The sequence below is a fragment of the Siphateles boraxobius genome, unplaced genomic scaffold (assembly GCF_051911475.1).
Source record: "Siphateles boraxobius isolate OS27281-9 unplaced genomic scaffold, OSU_SipBor_1 25, whole genome shotgun sequence".
NCBI classification, from domain to species: domain Eukaryota; kingdom Metazoa; phylum Chordata; class Actinopteri; order Cypriniformes; family Leuciscidae; genus Siphateles; species Siphateles boraxobius.
The window spans coordinates 24,660,600-24,678,372 of record NW_027508866.1 but is presented as its reverse complement, the minus strand read 5'-3'; positions in this window follow the sequence as shown (position 1 = coordinate 24,678,372).

Genomic DNA, 17,773 nt, shown 5'->3' with positions numbered 1-17,773 from the left:
TTACACCACTGCATCTGACACTTTACACCACTGCATCCCACGCTTTACAGCACTGCATCCCACGCTTTACACCACTGCATCTGACGCTTTACACCACTGCATTCCACACTTTACACCACTGCATCTGACGCTTTACACCACTGCATCCCACATTTTACACCACCGCATCCCACGCTTTACACCACTGCATCTGACGCTTTACACCACTGCATCCCACATTTTACACCACCGCATCCCACGCTTTACACCACTGCATCTGACGCTTTACACCACTGCACCCCACGCTTTACACCCCTGCATCCCACTGCATCTGACGCTTTACACCACCGCATCCCACACTTTACAAAACTGCATCCCACTGCATCTGACGCTTTACACCACTGCATCCCACGCTTTACACCACTGCATCTGACGCTTTACACCACTGCATCCCACGCTTTACACCACTGCATCTGACGCTTTACACCACTGCATGCCACGCTTTACACCACTGCATCCCACGCTTTACACCACTGCATCCCACAGTTAACACCACTGCATCTGATGCATTACACCACTTCATCCCACACTTTACACCACTGCGTCCCACTGCATCCCACGCTTTACACCACTGCATCCCACGCTTTACACCACTGCATGCCACGCTTTACACCACTGCATCCCACGCTTTACACCACTGCATCCCACACTTTACACCACAGCATCTGACACTTTGAATTGCACTTGGTGACGTAAGGCTTGGATTCAGCTGCTTGGCAATGGAAACCCATTCCATTAAGCTCTCTACGCACTGTTCTTGAGCTAATCTGAAGGCCACATGAAATTTGGAGGTCTGTAGCTATTGGAAGTTGGCGACTTCTGCGCACTGTGTGTCTCACCCTGCTCTGATTTTACGTGGCCTACCACTTCGTGGCTGAGTTGCTGTTGTTCCCAATTGCTTCCACTTTGTTATAATACCACTAACAGTTGACCGTGGGATATTTATTAGTGAGGAAATTTCACGACTGGAATTATTGCACAGGTGACAACATCACAGTACCACGCTTGAATTCACTGAGCTACTGAGAGCGACCCATTCTTTCACAAATGCTTGTAGAAGCGTGATTTCATACAGCTGTGGCCATGGAAGTAATTGGAACAACTGAATTCAATGATTTGGAGGGAGGTCCCAATACTTTTGGAAATATAGTGTAGTTCTATATCAAGTAAAGTCAAGTAAAATGTATTCGTATAGTATTCCAGTTGTTATGTCTGTTGTGATGTTAAATAAAGCATTAAAAACTGAAGAGTATTTCAACATGTCAGGAGGAAACTTACAGACTCTTGTATTATCTTCTAATGCAGTTACACATGCAACATTTGATGGTACTTCTGTATGAGATGAGAACACATTTTTATAATTACTTGGGTCAAGAAAGAGTCAGGCCTATATTTCTCCTTCCCTACAGCGAAACGCTTTCTCTGTCTGGATGTGCTTAAATGCGTGTAAACGCTTTACATGCCGGGAGAAATAGGGGTATTGACGTTTATGACTTTACTCAGATAAAGACAGGGAAAACGGGTTAACGCGCTAAATAACCACCACATCCATTGCTGGCTTATTAAGCATTATCTGGGCAAGAATGTCCATGTAAATGCTCCATGTTAATGGATTAAGGATGGGATTTCTCTTATTTTGAAACAATACTTAATAGATCAAACAATAGTCAAGAGAGAATTTAAAAAGATCCTACAAACAGCAGCAATCACAAAAATGTGTGGTTGGAACTGCAGCTCTCAAAATAACCAATCTAATAGGGATCTCCCAGTCACGTGACCCTAGCCGCGTGTCAGCCATTTTGACGGAATACATCCGTCAGCTACTCAGTGGCAATGGATCTATTATTAGGGGTGGGCCACCCCTAATAATAGATCCATTGCCATGGGTAGTATATATTATTAGTATATTATTATACTAATAATAATTACATAAAAACGTTTTGACATTGGGCTACAGTGTGTTAGGTAAATGCATTTACGAGTAGTGACTCTGAAGCTAACTGAGCAGTTCCACGGCTCTCTTCTCTACTCTTTACTACTACTTAAATACTGTTTCAAGCTAATGTTGGTAGTTTTTTTTTCACTGCTACAAAAAAAAACGTAGTAAAATGTAGTCAACCCATACACCGTTAGAACCGTCAAAAAAAAAAAAGCACAATAGTTCTATCATAAAGGGCGACAGCTAAACGTTTGATTAACAAATGATTTTCTGTTAAAAGCAAAAAAATAAAAATAAAAAAGCCTGATGTGTCCGGCTAAGACAAGCTTATGTTATGCTGAATGCTTGGTAGTGCACACAAACATTGCGGATTTCTATGGCAATAGTGGATTTATAACATTTGATCCCGAACTCAGAGAAATCATTCATTAGCCTTCGAGGGGACAACTTACCTGATCCAAAATGAAGACTGCAAAGTCTTCATTGCAGTGTGTTGAGTTGGAAGTCAAACACCGCCATCAGCGTTTTGCCTGTTTATTGCCGCCAACGATTTGTTTCTCCGTTTTGTTTCTTTTGGGATACGGTATAAAGATATTCCCTTTGTATGATCACGTATCTGATCGCATCCAACTGCACAGCATCGCTCGGGCATGATAGAAATATTTTGCGACGAGCTGTATTATCACCGGCAGTATAGCATTTTCTATTCCGTCAGATGGCTGCTCCAAATGGCGTGAGGTCACGTGGGGCGTCCCTATATGCAGTACAATCTATATAGGCCTACTTAATGATATAGTTACTACAATTTTGGTAAACTGTTGGGATTAGCAAGTTAATATCTCTGGTAGATGAATGAATGAGCAATGAGTTATGCACACACCCCAGTCAAACACAGCAACATTGGCCCAACCAATGGCATGAGTTTGGGGCGAGGCTGATAGGCTGATCTGATTGGCTGACCAATGGCAGAAGGCGGAAGTGTTTGGGAAATGTATTTGAAAATGATTTTAAATTTACATTTCTACTTTCCTTCATTAATTGCTGTGTCATCACCTTTGAAGCTACTGACCCACTTCTTTAATATTAGTTCTACATTATGATATACTTAATAGCTGTCCTGAAGGAATTTATTTTTTGTTGAGAAACTAGAGAGTTGTCTGTTAAGCCAGATGGTTCAGAAAAACAAGTCTACAACATGAAAAAGGAGGACTGGTGCTTGATTGGAAATAAATAACTTTATCAACATAATACAAGAGATTATGTATTGATTTCCTATAATATGAAGACATTTGTGACAAACTGCAAAACAGATGTGTAAGAAGCAAGCATCATGGCCTTTCTGTTGCTTAAGATAATGTGACCGTTTTATCATATTCCTGATTTCCTTTATCTCATTTGCAGCGTAACCCCCTCAGTCTCCAAGATACCAGTGGGATCATATCGTTTACGACAGAGAGCAATACATTCCGTCAGACTGACCGTGGGCTGATATTTGGAGGAGAGATTTTGACCCTGTGTGTTAATTGCTTTGTTGAGGGATGAAACAGCTGTGTTGCATGTGAACTGGAGAACAAGGCCAGGCCCCTGGAGACGGGAATGTCAGCCCGCTAGATTCCGTTGCTATGGTGACAAAGATGGGAAAATGCACTGGAGGAATTGCCATTAAATAAAGGAGTGTGTGTGTGTGTGTGTGTGTGTGTGTGTGTGTGTGTGTGTGTGTGTGTGTGTGTGTGTGTGTGTGTGTGTGTGTGTGTTTGAGCTTTGCTTCATGCCACATGCCTTCAGACGCACAGACTGACTGCAAACACTCAAACAGCACCCTACCACAATACTATTTCTGCAGGATGTATATTGTGCACAGTGTGTGATTTTTCAATGCATGGAATACCCTTCTAGATCTGCCAAAATATGCAGAGCACAGTGCTTGGAATACTGCATCCCACAATGCAATGTGTTTGACCTTACATTTCCAGTGGTACAAATAAAACTAAAATAATATCAGCCAGTAGATTTAATATCTCTTACTTGTGACATTTTTTGAACAGTCAAATATTATGAAATTTTGCAAAAGATTTGATTAAATATAAAATTGAGGTCATGTGACAACAATAGCCACGTTTACATGGACAAATTTTGTTTCAATCTAAATAAAATAATTCTGATTGATGAATCCCGATAAGAGTCCAATCAGTGTCTATAAGTGTTTTGCAAGAATTCCCCCTATCCATTTTAATGAATGTGACTAGATAATTATTAAACTGACTGCTCTGAACTTTGAACCTTGCAGTCCAATATGAATTGTGCAAGATGCTTGTATCACGTCAATATCAAAATTCATTGAACGTTAGTCAGGGTAGGTGACATATTAGATTTGACACAAATGAAAATGAGGCTGTGGGGGATTGACTTACCTATTTGCTGTATACCGTTTTATTTTGTTTTATTGACTATACACTAAACTATTTACTATTACTTCTCACGTTATCTTATATTTACTATTTGCAGTGCACTGTTGTTTTACCATATCATATGTATTACCATAAATAATCCATCAGTTATTTTTGTTATTGTATATTCGTAGTATCTATCTGTAAATATCTATAATTTTAGTGATAAAAAATACAGAAAGCAGCCTGCCATTGTGATTTGCATTTGCCAGTGGTGGGCCGTTAGGGCCAGCAAGGCCTTCTCTGCTGGCCTAAACACTATCAGAATCACTGACTTTGACCTTAATGTATTTTTTCCATGGATGAGTATTAAATTATTCCCAATCGTCCATTCTCTTAATTTCACAGTTTTTATCTTGGTTGCGCTGCTTCCAGTATTGTATATTTATTTAAGCGCTTTTATCCAATTATATTTCAGCCATCATGTGTTGCCAGGGTAAAATAATCTTACTTGAGGCCTTCAGAATTGACAGTGCGGCCGTCTGTAGCTTAAAATGAATGGAAATTAAACTGTTGCTTTAACCAATCAGATAATCAGTCAGATTTAATCAGTCAATCAGATTTTGATTTGACTGCACTGGGGCCATCTAGCAGGCGTAAAATAACGTCTGCATTTTTACATGCTTTGATTGGATAGTCAGAGCGGGTGCTTTTACTGGTAGTCAGAGGCTGAGCTAGCTAACCGCATCTGTAGCGAACTGCAGAAACTAAAATACATTCCTGTAGATTTAATAGTTTTTCAACCCACAAATGAATGTTTCTTTCCCTCCTCGACCCCCGGCAGGTTCAATACTACCGGAAAAAAATCGTTGTATGAATACATTCATACTATTAAAACGTCTTACAAGGGACTATTGTAACCCTTGAAGGACAAGACAAGGGAGGCTCCGTTTCTGAACTTATAATCAGAACGCAAGAACCACTGTATCTACACTAACGCACACTTTCTACCCGGCCTTTTACGAACTCACCGCATTAACCCTATAACTGCCGGTGCAAAATAAAAACAGCAATTTCACAACAATTATAGTGAGTCTTTGCGCTGCCACGCTATTAAAAATTATTAATTCACTGAAGGCCTAGGTGTGAAATGCACGGCCAGCCACTGGTATTTGCCGATTTGTTTCATTTTCTTAAGGGGTAACTAAACCCCTGGTCAGAGCCTGGCTCTACCCACTGGCAATATTTGAAAAATGCTGGAAAAGTGGGCAAAGCCCAGCGGAGATAGAGGGGACGAACCGGGGGCGGGGCTGAGTGTAAAAATTGAGGCACGGATGTACCGTAACCTAATACAAATAAATAAAACATATCCAGTTAACTACCAGAGCAGTCATTTAGTTTGCTATTAAATAAGAGATCTAGCACTAAAATGTGTTGTTTTTGAAATCAAGCTGAGCACTCGTTTGCCGCTGCTATCAGTGTCATGGATACAGTGTTCTCTTGCGGCTCGTGCAGTCTTCGCTCGGACGCGCTCTTCAATCTATCGCCGTTGTGGAGACTGAAATCACAAAATAAAATGCACACAAACGTGTCCCTGCTTGATATAGACTGTAATCACTGATGAGCATATTCAGTTATGATGAGAGAAAAAAAAACCTATACGAGTGCGGATTAGAACCCGTAACCTCTGACACGCTTGGCAAAAGACCTACCACCAGACCATTTAAGAACTCAATCAAAATTTGCGGATAGATGGATTTATTTACGGGTTGAGAGAGGATGCACAGTTTGACAAGTTTGTACCCAGCACTTCTGAATGCATCTCTGTACCCAGGACATTTCAAACCAAACTGACAAACAGTGGTTTTGACGAAACAAGATATTTTTTTTATACTGCCAAGGGTGTGGTAGCTCATACCAAGGGCGTGGTGAGCTGGATCCTGCTTACGTCACCTGCCACCGCTTACATCACCTGCCACCCCAAACATCCAATAGGAAAATTCAACTGCAGTAGCCACCGTTCAACCTGAAGAGGGCAGCACTCAGACGTTTCTACAACATATATTGTAGAATTAAAACACTTTATACCCAAATGTCAAAAAAGTTACTTGAATCAATGAACAGCACTAATAAAGCCCCATTCTTACAGATCATTAACTTAAAAAAGTTGGTTTAGGATTTAGTTACCCTTTAATGGCGGTCAATTCTAAGCACAAGAAAAGCCAAACTCGGGTTAAAGACAGAAAATGCTTTTTCCACAATAAGAAAACTTTATTTCATTTAATATGAAAATGTGATTATATCTCAGTATGGAATCTTCACAATTCTTATCCAAGAATAAAAAGCCAAATACATGACAAGCCTGAGCTTTGACAAATCCTTATTAAAAAATATCTTATAAGTCTAACTATTTTTATATAGAGATTTTATATAACTAGAGATGGAACTTTTTGTAGACCATGTTCTAACAACTGAAATCGGTTGATAAATGTAAATGTTATTTTTGTTTTTTATCCAGAAAAACCGCAGCTCACTCGTTTACTTGCATTTGTTTACAGTGCAGTCTTGCCCTCAGCAATATCGCGGACGCGATGACGTATCGCAGCAACGTTCCAAAGCGGCCAATAGGGCGTCTATGTATTTATTATGTCTATTATCTGACCAATCAGAGCGTAGACCAATCAAAACAGAATGGGCCATCTGACCAATCAGAGCAGAGTAGTCTCCCAGAAAGGTAGGGTTTAAGATACCGGAATCGTTTCAGACACTATGAGAAAAGAAGTGATGCTGCAATGTATATTATGAGAAAATTAGAGTGTTAGAGTTTTTTTTTTTTACCTTGGTTGCATGTAAACATTGTTGGAGACCTCCAAAATAAAATTAGGAACCTTTAAAATAGCATAATAGGGGCACTTTAAGGTGGTTATCAGTATATTATAAAGCTAAAAAAATATATTTTAGTAATTCAGTATATTAAAGGGGACATATCATGCTACAACCACTTTTTTAGCCCTTAAATGCATTTTGTTGTATATTTGGAGTGTTTAAAAGTGCAGAAAAGTTGAAATTATTCTCTTCATGTGTTTCTTTCATATCTTTATATTCTGTTTTGGTCTTATTGTTCACCCAGTTCAGATTTTTCTGTTTTCTATGACGTTTTCTGAACAATTATGTCACAGTATTTGCAGCGGAACTACCAAATAAGGACATTGACTACCGGCCAAACATTTCGATCAGTCCGCCATTATTATTCCTCGCTCCGATTTTGTAGTCCAAGCTCAATGATGCAGGAGTGTCGAGAGCTCAAGTCAAAATGTTCGGTTGTTGGATGTAGTGACCCACACGCTTCGTTACACCGTCTCCCAGCATCAGAACCTCTTCGAAGTGCCTGGTTGAGTTTTATTTACCAAGGAAATGTTCCCACATCTTTTGGTAAAGTCATTTTCGTGTGAGCGAAGCACTTCGACGATTCCGACTTCAACAACCTCGGCCAGTATAAAGAAGGGTTTGCCAATCGACTTCGTTTGAATGAGGGGTCAATTCCATCTATCTTTGGAGACGACGAACAGATCACTTCGGTAAGCTGTAAATATCTTTAATAAAAATAGTTTACTTTCTTAAAACACATGGTGGTCATGGTTTAGGAGTTTCTCTACAGCATCGATTTTCAACTTCAGTTGGCATAGTTGCACAGTTACCACAAGAACACCTGAACACATGATTAGAATAAAGATAAAAACAAAACTGTTAACAGATTGTGTTTAGCATGGTAAGAACAAACAGAAAAAAAAATCATCTAAAATTTTATCCCTAGACTATAAACTTTAGACGATAAATTAACACAAAAGTTCACTATTACTATAGTGCTTTTCTTTATTTTTTTATAATATAACTTATATTTTGTTTTGTGAGTGTTAAATTGTCGTTGTAAAACATACAGTATTGTAGCAGTGGGCATGGATGGCGAAGTTACTGTAAATATAGTTACATACCATTGAGATACATCCATATGCAGACGTTGTTCTTCAGGTTCGTCGTCTATTTGTTCAACTAGCTCCGGGTCCGGCTCTGGCTCGAACATGTAAGGCTTGATTGACAATTCTGTTGTTGATTCCGTTGTTGACATTTTGTGTGAATATAAATGTTCTGTGACGCTATAAGATCGTATATCACTAATCAAACTACAAAAATGGCCGAACGGGGTGGAGTTGAACCGACTGTCAACTCAGCACCCTGGAGAGCGGGCGGGGTGTGACACAGCTCCTTTGCATTTAAAGGGGCCGCTTCAAAACGAGTCACTCACAGAAGCACATCAGAAAAGGAGTAAAATAGGGGCCTGTGGAGCTATAATAATGAGGAATTCAGACCCAAGAATTGCAGTTTCGCTTTATATAGACCACAAATGTATGTTTTATATGTAAAAAGGAAAAATTTAAAAGCATGATATGTACCCCTTAACATAATATCAGTTTTCATGAAATACGTGTTAGCAAGGTTGCAGACAGACAGATGAAGATCAGGATAAAGTTTAAATGCAGAATTTAATAATAATCCAACAGGCAAATAACAAGGTAGTAGCAACATATTCACTAACTCAAACAAGTTTTGTTTTGGATTAGTGTCCATGGAAACGTCTCAGTTATATATGTAACCCTCATTCCCTGAGGAGGGAACGGAGAAGTTACATCAGTGACTGATGAATGGGGTTTCGCTTAGAAAGCCTATCACCTTCGAGTTCTTACAAAACGAGCCAGTGGCAAGGAAATGCCAGGGGTCTCCGGAATTTGCATAGCTTAACTCTGCCCCACCTTGTGGGTATCTAAGGAAGTATGCTGGCAACATGCAGTTATGTTTTTCTGCTGTGGAGCCTAGACTGAACTCAGGCGGTTCCAGCGGTACAGCGGAAGTGGCAGGGAGACGTAACGGGAACTCAAGGGAGCTTTCTGCAGGGCAGATAACCCCACTGTGAGGTCCCAAGAGGGTACAAAAGGGAGCGAGGAGGATTTTGTCTCCTCGCTCCTCTAAGGAACCTGATGACCAGGTCATGCTTCCCCAAAGACTTCCCTTCAACTGCATCATGATGTGCAGCAATAGCGGCAACATACACTTTGAGGGTGGAGGGAGACAGCCTTCACTCCAACCCATCTTGCAGGAAGGAAAGCACGACACTTATCGGGCATATTCTGGGGTCTTCTCGGCGAGAAGAGCACCAGGTGACGAAGTGGTTCCACTTCAGAGCATTGGCGTTTCTCCTGGTAGTACAAATGACCAGCCCGAACGTGGGAGGCAGAGCGTCCCAGTGTGGGGGTATGGTCATAAGTCACGTCCTGACAGAGGAGACCAGGGGAGGACGTGCGTTCCACTGGGGCCTGCTCTGACAGGGTTCTGGTGACAGAGGGGGACGAGAGTGGCGAGGCTCGTAAGCGGCGCACACTGCCATCTATGGCCTCTGAGGCCTCAGAGATAGGAATGTCAGTTCTTTGGAAGAAGAGATTCTGAGAAGGAAGGAGTGGCCCTGCAATCACTTCCTTGGAAAGAACTGCAACCCATCTTTAAGCTGCCCGTGAGCTGCGGGACTGGTACGGGCTGGGGTGCCTTCCATGTGGACATCACCTGACCCAGAGAGCGTGCGGTCACCTTCATCGCCCGTAAAGCAAGATCGGTTGTGGCACGCAGCTCTTCCATGACCCCTGGATCAGCCCTACCCTTGTGCATGTCAGTGAGCACCCTGGCCTGGTAGACCTGAAGGATGGCCATAGCATGCAGTGAGGTGGCAGCCTGCCCCGCAGCTCTATAGGTCTCTGCAACCAGAGTAGACAAAAACCTACAGGCTTTGGAGGGGTGCTTAGGGTCGCCACGCCAGGTGGAGGCACTGTGGGGACACAGTTGTTCAGCCACAGAACACTCCACGGGGGGAACCCCAGTGTACCCTTTGGTATCGAGGGCAAAGAAGGCGGAAGAGGCCGCTGAGTAGTCGCGAGAAGTCAAAGGGAGACTTCCACGATCTCATGACCTCCTCATGCACCTCCGGGAAGAAAGGTATTGGGTGTGGGTGCTGACGGGCGTCAGCACTCGCAGCCCCCAAAAACCAATCATCCAGCCGCGGATGCTCAGGACAGGGTGGAGGATTCCATTCCAGCCTGATGCTCGCGGCTGCCCGGGAAAGCATGGCTGTCAATTCTGGATCAGACTAGGGCAATGCTGCCACACCCGAAGTCAGCAGCACAGCTGAGTCTTCATCTCCGGAAGACTCCAGCCCACCTTGTGATGCGGTGATCGACAAACGTCTCATTATCTGGAGCGCTGAATGAGACTCGGGGCGGGTCCGAAGACCGGACGGCAATCTTATCCTGCATGCTCGTGGGTTGCAGAGCACAAGAGGGTGGTGAGGCCCAAGGAGGAATCGTCAAGGTTTTGTTCCACACCGTAATCCTCAGATCACCCTGGCCACCAACCAAAGTATCGCCTCTCGCAGAGGGGATAGAATGGGGTGTGGCAGAGGGGAATCTACCTCCACTGAGGTCATTGAGTCTTGACTGAAGAACCGCGATGGTCATGTTTCCGCGATGAGAACATGAGTCATCCACAAACGCTGCCTTAGCTCAAACACGCAAGGCAACGACTGTCCCCATCAGATGACAAAACAATCGACCGCACCCAGAAGTGCACCGGCGAGACATCTTTAAAAAGACATGCCACGTGCAAGCTCTTTCTGTGAGAGGAAAGTAGAGTGATGAAGTGCCCAGGGAGAAGCACACACACTGTTGGCAGATCACTGCACAAACCAGCAGCAGTGATCTCGCTGGAACACACTGGAGAGTCGCTCGTTTCGTAGTATCGACGTTCTCAGATAAAGGCTTGCAGAGGAGTGAAGAGATGCTCTTGGCTCCGAAGCACAAACATAATGCGAGAATGCCAGCGTCCCTCCTTTTGTATCCATCCGCGGTGGGGCAGAGTTGCGCTATGTAAATTCCGCAAACCCATGGCATTTCCTTGCCATTAGCTCATTCTGTAATACTCGAGGGTGATAGGCTTTCTAAGCGAAACCCCATTCGCCAGTCACTCGGAGTGACTGAACGAAAGGAAACTGATGACTGGCGGGAAACTCAAACAAAGGAACACAAGTGACTAATGAATTATCAGTTCAACACACAGAGAGTTATATAAATTCTACTTGATTCAAAAAATACGGTGTTGGTATAGGATCGGCATCGGTATCGGTCGATACTCAGAATTTTTGGTATCGGATCGGATCGATTCTGAAAAAAGTGGTATCGGTGCATCCCTAGACGAAAGGCCACCTCCTCCACAATCTACTGAGGCAAAAGAAGACACCCATGATGGATGGGATCTAAGGAAGTGTCTGTTCTGACCCTGGTGCTGGTCCCACACAGTCCAATGCTCTAATGAGGCTTATTTTGAAAAGTTCTTCCCTTTCATGCAATGTGACAAAAAATGAAGACTTATTTGGTGTACCAGTGGTCTTTTATTGAAGTGCTTATTGGGGATGACACCTCTGACAGCTCTACCAGTGTTGGGTGGTCCAGGGTGATGGGGCCACGCTTACTCTAGAGGGTTGAAATCCTGCTCACACAAGCTCCTTTCTGACTGCTCTGCAATACCCACTCGGATTATATAGTTTCAGGCTACAAAGAATTGTAATGTGTGTCTCTATCAAGGCCATTTATATCCTGACCTATGGTCTGAATAAGGACAGGCTATCTGGCATCCAGACATTGATGGTTACAAGTCATCTGCAGATAAAGTGTTGGTCAGTGTCTCACTGGAAAAGGAAAATGTCTGAATGTCAGTTTAGAAATTAAAGCAGAAACACTTGAAACAATTGATATCTCAATGGAAATATACAGTTTGATTTAAATCTGATTTTTCTTTTTTGGCAAATCACTTCTTTAAAAAGTAATTTTTTATCCATCATGACTTTAATGGATTTTCTGTTGTTGTTGTTGTTGTTTTTGTTGGCTTCAAATTTGACTGGAGAGGATGAACCATACAGTAGATTTAAAATGATAGTCTTGTTTTTGCGATTGCTGTTGTAAGTTAATATCCTATCATTGGGTAGCGGTTGACTTTTTTTTTAAGCTGAAAGCAAAATATGTTGACTGCTGCCCCCACTTTCATATGTCCCAAGACACAATGAGATAATTAGCATTGATTTCTGTGCTACACTTGATCAATGTGATTCACTTCCCAAATGATCCACTGAGATTCTATTTCGTGTTTCTACCCATTTCCTTTACAGCTCTTTGTCTACCAAATAAATCCTTTTCACATATTGTGTACATGGAGCAGCTCATCAAAGACACAAGGCTTCTGCTGCTGAAGTTTCCCAGGCTATGGCCCTCAGCTGTTTGAATGCCCTGGTTGTCTTGCCTTGAGGAGTAATTCACCTCCCCCTTCCTCGTTCTCACATCTCAGAATAGATCTCTTGTCTAAGTACACTTCAATCACATGCTGTCATGAATATTCATAAGATGTTTTTATAACGTGACCTTGAGATTTAGAGGTATGGATACAATGTAAAGTGTTTGAATAGCTTTAAGTGGCAATGTGCAATGGAAATTACAAAAATATTTAGCATATAGTTGATGTTGATTTATCCTGTTGTGGTTTAGTCCTTATTTTCAATTCAATGCTTATTTTTGCTAAGGCATTATCACTATTAAAATGTATCATTTCAAAGGGATTGACCTTATGAAAAAGAAATGTGCTTAATTGTATTGAATTTGCACTTGTAGTTGTCACAGAGTCATTCATCCTCTGCAGCAGACCTCTCCTCTCCACTCCACTCACTCGACCCCAATCACTCGAATTCTGATCAGCAACACCTGCATCAGCTCATCAAGTACTCACCTTATAAACAGTAACTTCTCATTTCACCATTGTCTGGTCTTGTTGTTCCATGCCGAACTACTCATCCGACTATCAACTGGTGTTGTCAAAAGTTCCGACTTTAGTACGGAAATGTTCGGTACTAATTTTTATTCAATTGTTCTATTAGTATACTCCTTTTAATCTAAAAATAAGAAAGTATACTTTCAGTCTAGCTACATTTTATATACTTAAGTGAGAGAACTGAGAGAAAAGTCCAAGTATATTTGTCCTGTACTTGTACTCAATCTTTTGATTGAGATATACTTAAAAGTATAATTAACAATTCAAAGTATACTTGGCTTGTAGTTGTGTTAACTCTTTTGATCGAGTAGCCTATCAAATATACTTTTTTTTTACATAGTTTTCATACAGTCTTACGAAACTTACATTGTTTGAAAATATTGATTAGAATATATAAAACAGATACGTTTCTAATTCTGCGTATCTGAATTTTTGTGTAGGCTAGTCCAGTGAAAGTGTACATAGGAATTTACTTACTACTTTACTCTTTCTCCACCATAGGCCTATGTCACGAAGAAATTGAAGACCGGAAGTTCGTCTTTTAGTAGGGATACAGCTCTTCCGGTTAGCTTTTTACAATGGCGGAGTCCGATAGATACCGCTGGACCAAATCTTTCCGCAACCTGCCTGAAGTCACATATGGCGATGTGGTTCAGATGTTAAATGAAATCTCTCAAGTGGAAAAGCGTGAAAGCTGAGGTATGGCTGTCTACGTCCTGATGCAGAGCAACCCGGTACACTACAACAACAGCTGCGGGTGTAGCCTGCCGTTCGCCAGTAAGGTAAACATTTCTATGGTAACAGCGAGTTGGACCAATCAGCAGACGTTGCTGCTACGCATAGGATTGTGGGTAGTGTAGTTTTTTTTCATAAGATCGCAGATAAAACACGTTTTTATTAAAACAAGGTTGATTTCATACGAACTTATAGCTTCTACAGGAGCAAAAACCCTTGCTTCACAACCTCATAGCTCGTGGTCAGTCTACCTCGGATGGTTTAGACATTATGGCTGATAATCTAAATCCTTATCGAGAAATACTGTTGACCGGAAGTTCTGTATCCCTACTCGCGTTCCGGAAGCAGGAAGTGTGACATAGGCCTTTTGACTGAATTTTCCAGCTATCCATGTTTTCACTGTTATACTGTAGGGGGCGCTATGACACATCTTCTAGTACAGAATCTCCGAATCAAAACACAGGAGAAGAAATAGCTGAAACAAGTAATAGACTCACTTATTTTTTTGCTCACTCAAATGTAAAATAACGTGATCATCAAACATTAAACAGCGTGTAAATTAAAACTGCTTAATGTTACCAAATGAAATGAAGTGTAACCCATGAAGAGAAAACGACTATGAAGCTTTGGGGGTGTTTGACTCGATCTACTCATCTGTGTTTTGATCATCGTTCTGAATCAGATCATCAAGGAGGCGTAGTCTTTGACAAATTTGATTTTCTCAATGTTTTTGTTAAAAAATATGAAATATGATCATCAACATTAAACAGCATACATATAAATAAAACTGCCTAATATTACTGATCTAAATGTAAACCAGAGGGTCTGTTCTTTCTTTTGATATATTGCATGTTCAGATAATCATACAAAAAATATGAAAATATTCTGTGGGGCCATGACATTTGTGTGGAAATGGTCAAAAACACTGGTGGTGGCTGGCAACTTAAAAAAAAAAAAAAAAAAACGCTGGTGGGAAAATAATTAAAGATTTTTGGAACTCCTGTGTCCACACATAACTTATTATACAGAAGGAGTTTCAAAACCTCTAAACCTTGTTGTGTTAAGAACACGAATTAAAATTAAAATGCTTTAGATTGTATCAGGGAGTTTGCAAAACAAGCACTTTTTTCGTAAATTTTAAAGTAGTTTACTGATGTCTCAAATCTCCATAATTAGTCATATGCATGTGTGACTAAATGATAAGTCAGTATTAGATCACTGGGTTGATATCACCCTATCATATGCTCAAATAGATGGTTTGTATTCCATTTAAAAATAAGGCACTGACAATTGTAAACTTGTCTAGAGCTCTGAATAGTCAGTATCTCATCTAACCAATATGACTGGCTTTAAAACAACGGTGTGCACTCAGAGGGAAACTGTATGTGTATGTATAGGCCAACTTCATAATTATTTATTATATATATATATCATCTATGTATATATGTATATAGATGATCTTGTCAAAACTCACAAGTCAGAGAGGATTATGATGCGTTTACTAAAAAGTTCTTTGTCAATGCTTTAGCTGTGGTCATAATATCAATGATGCCCTAAAATGTTAAAGGATATTTTTTCCCCCATCCAAATTATTAACTGATTTTTACATTTGTGTGACAAGCCCACATTTTTGGCCGCAAAATAAGAAAGCTGTTTGTTCAAAAGGTAAACAAAAAAAATGTCTTTAGAATTAAATATCGTGTCTTGTTCACTAATAATTGCATGGATTATTCATACACACAGGAGAACTTCTCATGAAAAATGTCTGTCTAATTCACAAGATGTGCATTGATACATGAATTTGTTCTAAACTTTGCTTTAATAGTAATGAATTTGGAGTGTTCTAAATGAGCAACTGCATGATTGAGGTTATTTATTTACATAAAACATGCCCAAAACATCTCCAAATAAGGGCTTTCTGAAAAGAGCTCAAAGACTTGAGAAGGAAGTTAAAATGGCACGTTTCCTTCAGCAAAATTCAAATCTCAAATTTACTTTTGTTAACACTACCAGTTAGGTTTAGCGTCGAGTTTAGCGTAGATAGTGTGTAATTTTCAAACGCGATAGAGCACTGGACATTTAACTTAGAATGCGTCACGAAACATGCAAGAAGCAACGCAATATAATTTTGCAGAAATGTCGCCACAGGCATGTTTTTTCAATGAGCCTGCTCAGGTTTTTCATAAATTTATAATACATTTTAGTATGAAAGTTATTGATGGATCATGATTAATTTGTAAAAATGTTCATATGTAGATTGCATGTTCAAATATGTGCACAGTTTGTGAATAAGACCCATTGAAATTACTGAGCAAATAATCACAAGAATATGTTAAATTATTCTGTTTGGTTAATAATCTCTTGAATTTTATATGATTATAAGGTTAGTTGTTCTATTATATTAACATTTCGCGTTGTTTTTTTTCCCCTGATGAGTGAAACCATTTCACTGTGTAAACGGTGCTTGATTTAACAAGATCATTGATGTTCACATGGATCTTTTCAGTTTGTATGTACTACAAAATGTTTACAATAGACAACATTGTCTTATTATGGTTCGCTTACGTTCTCACTCCATTTTTCGATCATCTTGTGCGTCAACAACATAAACCCAGCCGAAATATAGCCAGCTTTGAAAGCAGCGATTCTTAACGGTGCTAGACAGCAATCCTGTGCTTGAATAACCATCCAGTGGTTCTGACCTTCTGGCCCTCTCATTCACATGACATTCATTTGAAGGACAGATGATAAGACGTGAATTACCTGGCCGCTCACCACAGCTGGGGTCTTATTGAGTGTGGGGGGTTGGAGGGCCATATTAGAATCGGTGGTGCAAGTGTTTTGCTGTAGGCTTACATCGCAAGCCTGTGGAGTAATTTACCGTGTGTATTGCAAGATTTCTGAAGAAAAGGTTTTATTGTTGCAATTTGAAATAAGTTTGAAACAAAGATATGTCATGTCATCCTCATTTAGGCCTAGCAGTTTCTGCAATATTTATATATATATATATATATATATATATATTGCAGACATTGCTTGGCCTAAATGAGTACATGTTCAATTCTGGGACAAAAGGTTATTATAAATCAACAATGGTTTACTTCTACTATCACATGATGACGTTAGCAAGGTGACTGTAATGCAAAACATGTTGTACAAGAAGTCTTGACTATAAGCGCAGCTATTTTTGTGAAAAAAAAAAAAAACTCTTAGTGCATTTTATCCAGAGGAGTGAAAAGCAATAAATTATAAACCCTTGAATGAATAAATAATGATAGGACATAAAAGGACACGTCTTGCCATAAAGACCAGATGAAATCTTAGTGGTCTCGTAAATCATTTGTAATTTGGTTGACTGGTTTACATTCTCTCGGTTACTGCACATAAAAGTATTGTGTTTTGTGTCTATACTTTTTTTTTGCAAAACAAGTGTTTTATTAATATTACTATTTATTTATTTATTTGGCTGAAATTGTTAAGTATGATGATTTTTGTCTCCTGCATATTTATCATATTAATATGGAAGGTGTGGTTTTGCTTCATGTGAGCATTTTATAATATTATGGAATCAGTAAAGAATCAGTGTTTAATGTGCAGTAATGAGATAACATGTCCATGATCTTTTTTTAATCAACATCAATATTTTAGAATTTAAATTTGTCAAATTTGACTTTTTTGGTGTTCCGTAGAAGAAAGATTGTAAAGCAGTTTTGGAATAAGTGATGAAAATGTTTATGTGAACGATTCCTATAGAATGTGT